Source organism: Nicotiana attenuata, unplaced genomic scaffold, assembly GCF_001879085.1.
Source record: "Nicotiana attenuata strain UT unplaced genomic scaffold, NIATTr2, whole genome shotgun sequence".
NCBI lineage: Eukaryota > Viridiplantae > Streptophyta > Magnoliopsida > Solanales > Solanaceae > Nicotiana > Nicotiana attenuata.
In genome coordinates this window covers 323,710-332,887 of record NW_017670322.1, presented here as the reverse complement: position 1 = coordinate 332,887, position 9,178 = coordinate 323,710, and the positions used below count along the sequence as shown (strand labels likewise).

The 9,178-nt window shown below is 32.9% G+C and overlaps 1 pseudogene; it reads left to right on the top strand.

Moving 5' to 3' along the window:
* Positions 1 to 3,482: 3,482 nt before the first annotated feature.
* Positions 3,483 to 5,837, top strand: LOC109237834 (annotated as a pseudogene).
* Positions 5,838 to 9,178: the final 3,341 nt, after the last annotated feature.

Below are 9,178 nucleotides of genomic sequence, written 5' to 3'. Positions count from 1 at the left end.
TGATTTTTAATTATTTTGATCCGATCCTGTATGGGTTAGTTTGGAAAGTTGATTAGAGGTTGTAGCTAAAGTTTTAGTCAATTTGGTGGAGATTTTGTTAGTAGATTTTAGAAATTTGGTTGAAATAAGTTTGAACCAGAAGAAAAAGACGAATTTGTGTATTGTATACTCAAATAGTATACAAATATACCATTTTTAGTATATAATTCATTCCAACTATACCCTATTAGTATAGCTATATACTATATTGGTATCATATGCTAGTTGAACTTTTTTTTGGTTGTATTAGCTGCATTTAATTGGTATAATATTTGATTTTCTTTTAGTAATAGTAATATAGTACAATATCTTGAAATACCTTATTATATTAATATGTGGTACACTATTTTTTTATTTTTCTCTTTATGCATGTGTGTTATGTAATAGTAGTATAAGTCATATAGTTGCCGGGAATTAACTAGTAAACTGTATACCATGTTGGTAATAAGTTATATGTCATAATTGGGATCATGATTGGTAGTTGAACATTATTTTGGTTTGTTTTAGGCTGCATCTTAAGTGAAATTATTTATATGAACATGAGTTGCAATGCTGGAATTTTTTCGTGTGCGGATGGACATCAATTATGGTGTATATAATTTTTATAGTTATAGGCAAATTATTGGAAACAACCCCAAATACAAACTATATACCCTCTTAGTATACAAAAATGAGCAAGTTGTTTTGGCGAATATTTAGCTTTGCAATACGAGCATGTAATTTTTCCTCATACTTTTATTTTTTAAATGGCGTTTTCCTTTAATGTTTTGGTACAGTAGTATAGTCGCACATAGTTGTAGCAATATTCTAAGAGAAATCACATGCTCTGTTGGTATACATATATCCATATGGTATCACATGGGTACTAGAAGTCTTTTTTGCTACTTAACTTTTGTTGCATTTTTCAATATTTTATTGTCATTTTTTATTCTAATAGTATATATGGAGATTTGGTTGCCGTAGATTAATGGTTTTCTAGCTCTATAACTGGTTATATTATGCTAATGGTAGAGTGTGTACTGAATATTTATAGGGAAGTAGATCAAGGTTTGCATTTGCAATCACGTGTTTTGATTCTTAGAATCTGATTATGATTAATTTATGGTGCTCAGCAGCAATCAATGTGATATTAAGTGAATTAGATTCAAGTGAAACAACTAATATTATTTTAGTTTAATAATTGAATTTAATTAAAATGTGAAGAAAGAAAAAAAACAGAAGGTTATATTGTACTAGTTATATTAAAAAAAGGTGAACAAATATTTACTATATACAGTATTTTTTCTTATTGTATAAAAAAAAGATAAATAAAAAATTGTAAAACGGTAAATGAAATTAGATTATGAAGAGAAAAAGAAATAAAAAAAAAGAAGTTAAATGAAATTAGAAAAGGAAAAAAGAAAAAATAAGAAGAAAACGAGAAAAAAGAAAAGAAAGAAAAGAAAAAAAAAAGAAGAAAAGAAAAGCATAGAAATAAAAAAAGAATTGGAGAATAAAGAAAAAAAATTCCACACAAAACTATTATGGGTAGGAAAATATAATTAGTTTATGGGCAGAAAAACAAATGGGTAAACCAATGGTAAATAGTTTTGTTTTTGTTGGGTAACGTGTGTCAAAACCCCGTGAAAATTGCACTTTAATGCACTTAAGGCCAAGTTGGTATGAGTGTAACCAAAATAAGTTTCATGCACTTAAGGCCAATAAGTTAAAGTGAAAAATTGCACTTCAGAATGCACTAAGGCCAAAGGTCTAAGGACAACAAACGTTTTGCTACACTTAGGGCATCTCCCAATGCCACTCTATATCTTGCCAGAAAAGTATTTTGCTCTAATGCAACAACCATTTTTTTGCTCTATTATAGAGCATGAATAGTGTTGCAACCAAATTTGGTGCAACACTATTCATCACTTATATTTGGTTTAATATAATTTTATTCAATTTTTTTTATTTTTGGACTTTTAATTTATCATATATTGTGTATATAAATTAACTTTTATATTAAGTTTTATAATTTTAATTTATATCCTATTTTTTGATAATATTAATTTTTGTATATACTATATTTATATAAAATTATAAGTTAATTTTATTATTATTATAGTCAATGATTTCACTTTTTGTTAATTTATCCTTTAAAATAATTTTGTAATAAATGATTATATAAATGGTGAATGTGAATTATATATAATGAATATGGAAAAAAGAAAAAAGATAGTAATTAGTTTGAAGGAAATAAAAATGAAAGTAAAATAGAAGATAATAATATAATATAGAAGAGAGAGAAGATTTGGTGTAAAAAATGGTGTAAAATGGTTGGAGTAAATTTGGTGTTACACCCTTTAGTGTGAAATTTGGTGCAAAAAAATAGTGCTAGCATTGGAGATGGCCCTTAAGGCCAATAAGTTTGAAGTGAAAAATTGCACTTCAGATGCATTAAGGCAAAAAAGTCTGAAAGTGCAACAAACGTTTTCATTCACTTAAGCCAATAAGTCTGAAGTGAAATTGGCTAGAAATGAAAATTTGTTCTTCGAATTATAACAATCCAATATACGATTTAATAACCTAAATCTACTCCAAATAAGCTCAAATTTGAAACATAGCCTCCAAATATCATCAGGAACGAACCCCAATCATCAAATTTGTCAAAACAACATAAATCTAATGAACCCATTTTACAATTAAGAAAAAAAAAGAAACCTAAGCAATAGTAAAAATAAAAGGTCATAACAGCTTACCATTGTAAATCATCATAAACTACATTGAAATATATTCACAACCACCATACAAAATCATTGTCACCCGAAGAAGAAGAAGAAATGAAGAAGAAGGAGAAGAGAAAAGAAAGAGGAGGATGAGGAGGAGAAAGATGACTTAAGTTGTTTAAAAAAGTAGGTACCGGTTAAAATATTTTTAAAAAGTGGATATAGGTTAAATGGGGGTGATCAAATAGGACGCCACGAATCTAAAGAAAGTAAAATGCTCATAGTTATATTTTGATGGATAAAATTAGGACTACTTACAAAGATAAGTTATAATTTCTGCAAAAACTATATTTTTATCATCGAAACTATCAGAAACTATTGGTGCAAAACTATAATATCCGTCGAAAAGAAGTAAAAAATTAATTTTTTAAAAGAAAAATTAACTTAAATAGTCATTTATCCAACCACTTAAATTAAATTTTTATATATAATACATGTATAATCATGTATTATTATATATATCAGCTAAAAAAGCTAAATAATGCATCCGCCGGCTATTTGTGTAAAGATCCCAAAAACACAAATTAGGGCATTTGAAACCCAAAAGAACCGACCCGGACTATCGGCCCAAGAACAAGTTTAAGGGCAATACTATCATATATATAAAATCTAGGGTTTAGATATCTTCTCCTTTCTCTCTCACTGCGTACATCGCTACTGCCTCACTCTTTGCCCTAAAGAACAGAGCTAGCTAACCATGGCGGACAAGGCAGTCACTATTCGTACCCGCAAGTTCATGACCAACAGGCTTCTCGCCAGGAAGCAATTCGTAAGCCTTTCCAATATTTTTTCCCGCTTATCTATTAAATTTCTCGTTGCTTAATCTGAATAAATTTAAGATCTGATATTAGGTATAAATCCGGTAAAAAAATATAATCTTGCATTGGTTGTCTGTTGGAATCAATGAGTTAATCATCAAAATGTTAGAATAGTATATCCATACAGGCTATACCAACTAGTGGGAAAAGGGCTTAGTCATGTGATATGCTTGCGTTGGTCGTGACTTTGTATGCCAGTAAATAAATATAGAGTAACTTGTTGATTTTATTACTCCCTCCGTCCAAAGTCATTGTGATGATGTTGACTGAGCTCAGAGTTTAAGAAGAAACACTTTTGAAACTCGTAGTCTAAAGCAGAAACTATAGATACTTGTGTGGTTATAAAATCTTAATATGGTAAAAATGAAATGTTTAAAGTTAAAATCATTTCTAAATAAGGCGTCATTTTTTGGACGACAGAGAAAAAAAGGAACCCATTGCATAAACTGGAGGAGGGAGTAGAATGGATGCAGAGGTTGGATTGAGGATTTAAACTCTATGGGTTCAGCCGTTAAGACTTATAGTGAAATTATTATATTTTTAAAAGATATGGGTTCAAGTCTACTATTTGTTGCAATTTTAGTAGATTTTTCACATATATTTATGCTACGGGTTGAAAGTTATGGGTCCCTTCACGTATATACTACATATGCCCCTGAATGGAAGGGGTCAACTGTAGAGGAACGGATAGTGAGGGTTTATTAGCCGAACCAGCTAGTTTTGGATTGAGACAATGTCGTAGTGCTTAGTATTGCTGCTTCTTGGATTTAAAGTGATAAAAAAATATTCTACTTTTGTAGATTATTGATGTACTTCATCCTGGAAGAGCCAATGTCTCAAAGGTAAGTATTTGATTTTGTTGATGCTTCTTGTGTTGGTTTTATAGTTCATGGTTTGAGAGGACTTTTTGGGATGCGGCTGATTAATGCCTATTGCTTATGTGAAGGCTGAGCCTGAAGGAGAAGTTGGCTAGGATGTAATGAGGTGAAAGACCCAAATGCTATTTTTTGTTTTCAAGTTCCGTACACCATTTCGGGGGTGGGAAATCAACAGGATTTGGTTTGATTTATGATTCTGTTGAAAAATGCCAAGAAGTACGAGAGCCCAAGTATAGACTCATCAGGGTAAGTTATTCTTTTACATTTGGGTGCTTTGAGATTTTCTTTGCTCATTATGTTTTTGTGTATGTTTTAATGTTGATGATAAATTCCTAACATGAAAATATTCTTTTTTGCTCTTTCTGTGTTTTTTCCTCTAGTGGATAAACTCTTTGACAAGTTAAGAAACAGAACAGAAATTATGACTGCGTACATCTAAGGATGCCTACTGAGCTTGCCATGTACTATGACCATATTTAACTTCTGTTTTCACAATGGTGACTGGTTTCATTTACAGTTTACTTAAATTCATTTTAGAGCTGTCCATACATTATATTCATTAGGGTACGCCGAAGCTTTCAGGTTCTGCCTGTCAAAGTAGGAAAAGATAGACCTTTCTAAATTTATTGCTATCAATCTCACTGTTATTTTGCTGTGTTCAATTATATAATTGTGATTTACTGTATCTGGTTTAAAGTTCAAGTAGTAGAGTTGGATCCATGCGAAATAAATATTGTTGAAATCCTTCATTTAGTGAAACCAAATAAGATTTTTTTACTGCGAGTTAATATTGACAAATGATTTTTGAGAGAACTACATAAAAGTTGTGACCAGCTTGTAGAAAATTGAATAGGAAGATAGCAGACTTGGTTACTACAGTTTTTTAATGCTTGGATGCTTATTGTGTTTATCCAGTTCTATCGTGATCCTTAACCCCTAGTGCTTTGCCCTTTTCCCCTAATAAAAGTGGAATGTGAATTTTACAGTCTGCTGACGTGCAATTATATTGCATTGTTGAAATGCAAATTTTTTGCTCTTGCCTGTTTAGTGGATGTTCCTTGCTTCCCACCTTTTTCTACTGTGGTTCGTTCAGTGGGTTCATCCTTAATTCAATTGCTTTTGTTATGGCAGAATGGGCTTGACACTGTAAGGTTGAGGAAAGTCTAAGGAAAAAATGAAGGAAAGGAAGAACAGGGCCAAGAAGGTCCGCGGCGGTAAAGAAGGTGTGTCAATCACTAACTGTTTTTAGAGTTCTTTGTTTCTCTTTCTATTCTTCGGTGTTTTTCACCAAATTTGATTTGTGTGCTATTTCTTTGAATGCAGACCATAGGGCCTGGTGATGCTAAGAAGAAAAATGTCTTATGCAAACAAAAAAATCTCATTTTGGGAATTGTGGTCTATGTATTTTATTTTCGGTGTTGAGCCATAATTTACTGTTGATTTTGACTTTGCATTTTGGGGGAATTCCAGTTGTCTTCTCATAAATATCTCAGTGGCTTAGAGTTACGTGAGAGTTCTTTATTAGTTAGTGTTACTTGTTTACTATTATTTTAGTAGAGATCTTTTCCGCACTAAAGTTTTGTTTGGATTAACTTTTGAATGCCAAATCTTCAAATATTTGGTTGTTCCTCCGATTGCAATCTTTTTGTTGTTTCTGCCTTAATTGTACTTGTTCTTGCCGGTAGCAATCTTTTGGTGCCTCATCCGCTGGTTGAGTAATTCTTCTGCCAACTGTTACGGTCCACCAGCACGACTGTTGATGATCTTGCTTATTATGATTTTGGAGTAGAATGAGCTCATACTAGGGGTGGCAAACGTGTAGTCGGTCAGATATGGATGAGTCAAAACGGATAATGTAAGAACGCGTTTAAATTATACGATTCCAACTCATTTAATACCTATAGAAAATTGGTTAACCAGTGAATTAATATTATTCATGACTTCTTGAATATGATCACTTTGGGGGATTTCTAGTCCGTGACTTGAGAACCCTCAAGTTTGAGGTCTTTATAGATGTAAAGTTGAAAACCTATTAGTTTATCTTATTGGTTATTTTTTTTTAAAGTGAAAATATAGATTTTATTCATATTTCATTCATTTTTGAAAAATTTATTAATTTCCAATTTATTTTTTAGTGGGTATATACGGATTAATAATTATTTTTTATTCATTTTGCCACAACTGGGAAGACTCCTATGCAGTTTCACTAAGGCCATCTTAGCTTTGAACAGGCGTAGCCATCCTTAGCTTTGAACAAGCGTGGAAATGAAATAGGTGCAGAATCAGTTGGTTTATGTGCTTAATATTGATACTTTTCTTTACCTTTCTGAGGAAGGAGAATTACTATTCAAGTCTTTCATGAAAATACAAAAGTTAGGTAGATATTAGATACTTGCAAAAAGAAGTTTACAGTCAAAACTCTCTATAACATCCTTGTTTGTTTCGATATTTTTTGGGCTGCTATAGTAAAATGTTTGTTATAAGAACATATATTATATACTGAGGTTAAATCGGTTCCGGACAAAACTTAACTTTTATAGTGAATGGTTTTATAAGGATACTATTATAGAAGAGTCTGGACTGTAATAACTTTTTTTTTTTAGTTTTTTTTTTTTTAATAATTCCATCATCATGATGCAGTAGTTTGAGGCATGAATATATATATATATATATTATATATATATATATATATATATATATATATAATATATATATTATATATATATATATATACATAATCAAAACCAATAATTACACAGAGGAGGACATAGGCCTTGCCTCGAGGATATGTGTGATAGGTTTAATTGGACTCAACCCTATGGTAACAATGATTGAACAAAATTAATTTAGCATGGGTAGAAGCAAGTTTTGTTGCCTTCCTCCGGGAGTTGTAGCAGCACCCATGGATACTATGTTACAGAAAGGTGCTAGAGAGGAAACTTTATTGGTAGGTTGGCCTGTCATTGATAACGAACTTGTTTTTCATTCTGTCTGAATCTGAAGTTTAGGGTACCCATCAACTTCAACTTCATTGAAGCTCTAACATTCAATGGTATGGACAACCTCATTGAAGATAGAAACAATTTTGGATTCTTAAACCCAATTAAGCAAGCCTTGTCAGCAGAGTTGTTTTCCTTCTCTCAAGGTGTGACAAAAGACAAAGTTACGATGGCTTGGTCATGGTTTGAATCTGCTCATATATTATTGAATCTCCAAGGGGGTTGGGTTTTCCTGGGTTCTTTTGATCAGTTAAGAATAATCGCCGAGTCATATTCGACTATAAACATTTGTGAGGCCATTTGAATATTTACATTTTTTGATGCCTCGCCTCAATAGCTTTAAGCTTCCGCAGAATTTGCAACTAACAATTTCTCCGCAGAATTCTGCAAAAGCATCAAATCCAACACACCATTGTGATCTCTTGGATAAGACCACCACCACCTCCGAACCTGGATTACCTTTGCTAGCAACCAATCAATATGAGTTTAACCCAGCCTGTTGGAGGTTTATGCCAATAAAAGATTGACAATGAATAGCAAGAGAGAGCTTCTCAATTTACTGTTAATTCATTGCCACATGTTGGGGCAGGTGCAAATCTTGGGAAACTCCGTATGGAATAAAACATATTTATTCATCTTAGAATCACCTGCTGGATAATGAAGCGATGAGACATGGTGCTTTTCGTCAAACCTATGACTGAGGCATGCTGTCTTCCAATTTGCTAAGCAGTATGATTGAAGGTAGGCATTGAAGCACTGCTTATGACTTCATTTTTTGGGCTTTGTCAACCACCACCTCATAACTCTCTGTTCTTACCTGGCCTTGGGACCAATCTGATACACAAGAGCTTACAGAAGAAAGGCATACTAAGTTGGCAATATGACTTCTCATTTGAGCAGGTGGTCAGTGGATTCCTCATAATGGTTAGTGAAGCAACAGTTTAGTATGGAAGGCAATATTCACCCCAATCTTTTAATAGCAAACGTCAGTTGCCACCTGATCCATAAAGACTCTCGACATAAAAACGGAGACTTTAAAGGAAGCTTTTTATACCAAATAGTCATTACTGTAAGAGCTCGTTCTTTCTAGATCTCACTGTGCGCCATGCGGATTTACAAGTAAAATCCACTGAAGGATCCTGGGGTCTCAAATGGCTGTCTTCTCTATCGGTTGGTTGAAGAGGATGGCCCTTGATTAGAATTGACCACGTGCAAAGGCGAAGAATTCTCATCAATTTACTCTGCTTCCAAGCATCATTAAGGAGAACTCCCTTTACCATAATCTTTTAGGAGTCCTGCTATTTTGAAACCAGATGAGCTAGAGTCCAAAGTCGGTCCAAGAGTCCCACCATAATGATATTCCCCATTCCAAGCCCTCCAGAAATATAAGGTTTCCACCTTGTCTTTGATGTCCATCATCTTCTCCAAGTAATGGATTGGCCGGCGGCTTTCGTCTTTGCAACAGGATGAAACCTTTTACAATACTTAAGCTTCGAGAAAGCTTTAAGAAGAGATTTTTTAGTTCTGAATTCCACCATATCTTAGAGAGAACGCATCACATTTGTCTGTAAAAGATCTGAAGCCACTCTCCTTTCCTCGATTGAAAACTCATTGTCTTTTCCAAGCAATCCAAGCGCTTCTTATTTTGTTACCATCCATACCCCAGAAGAAAGTTAGAGATG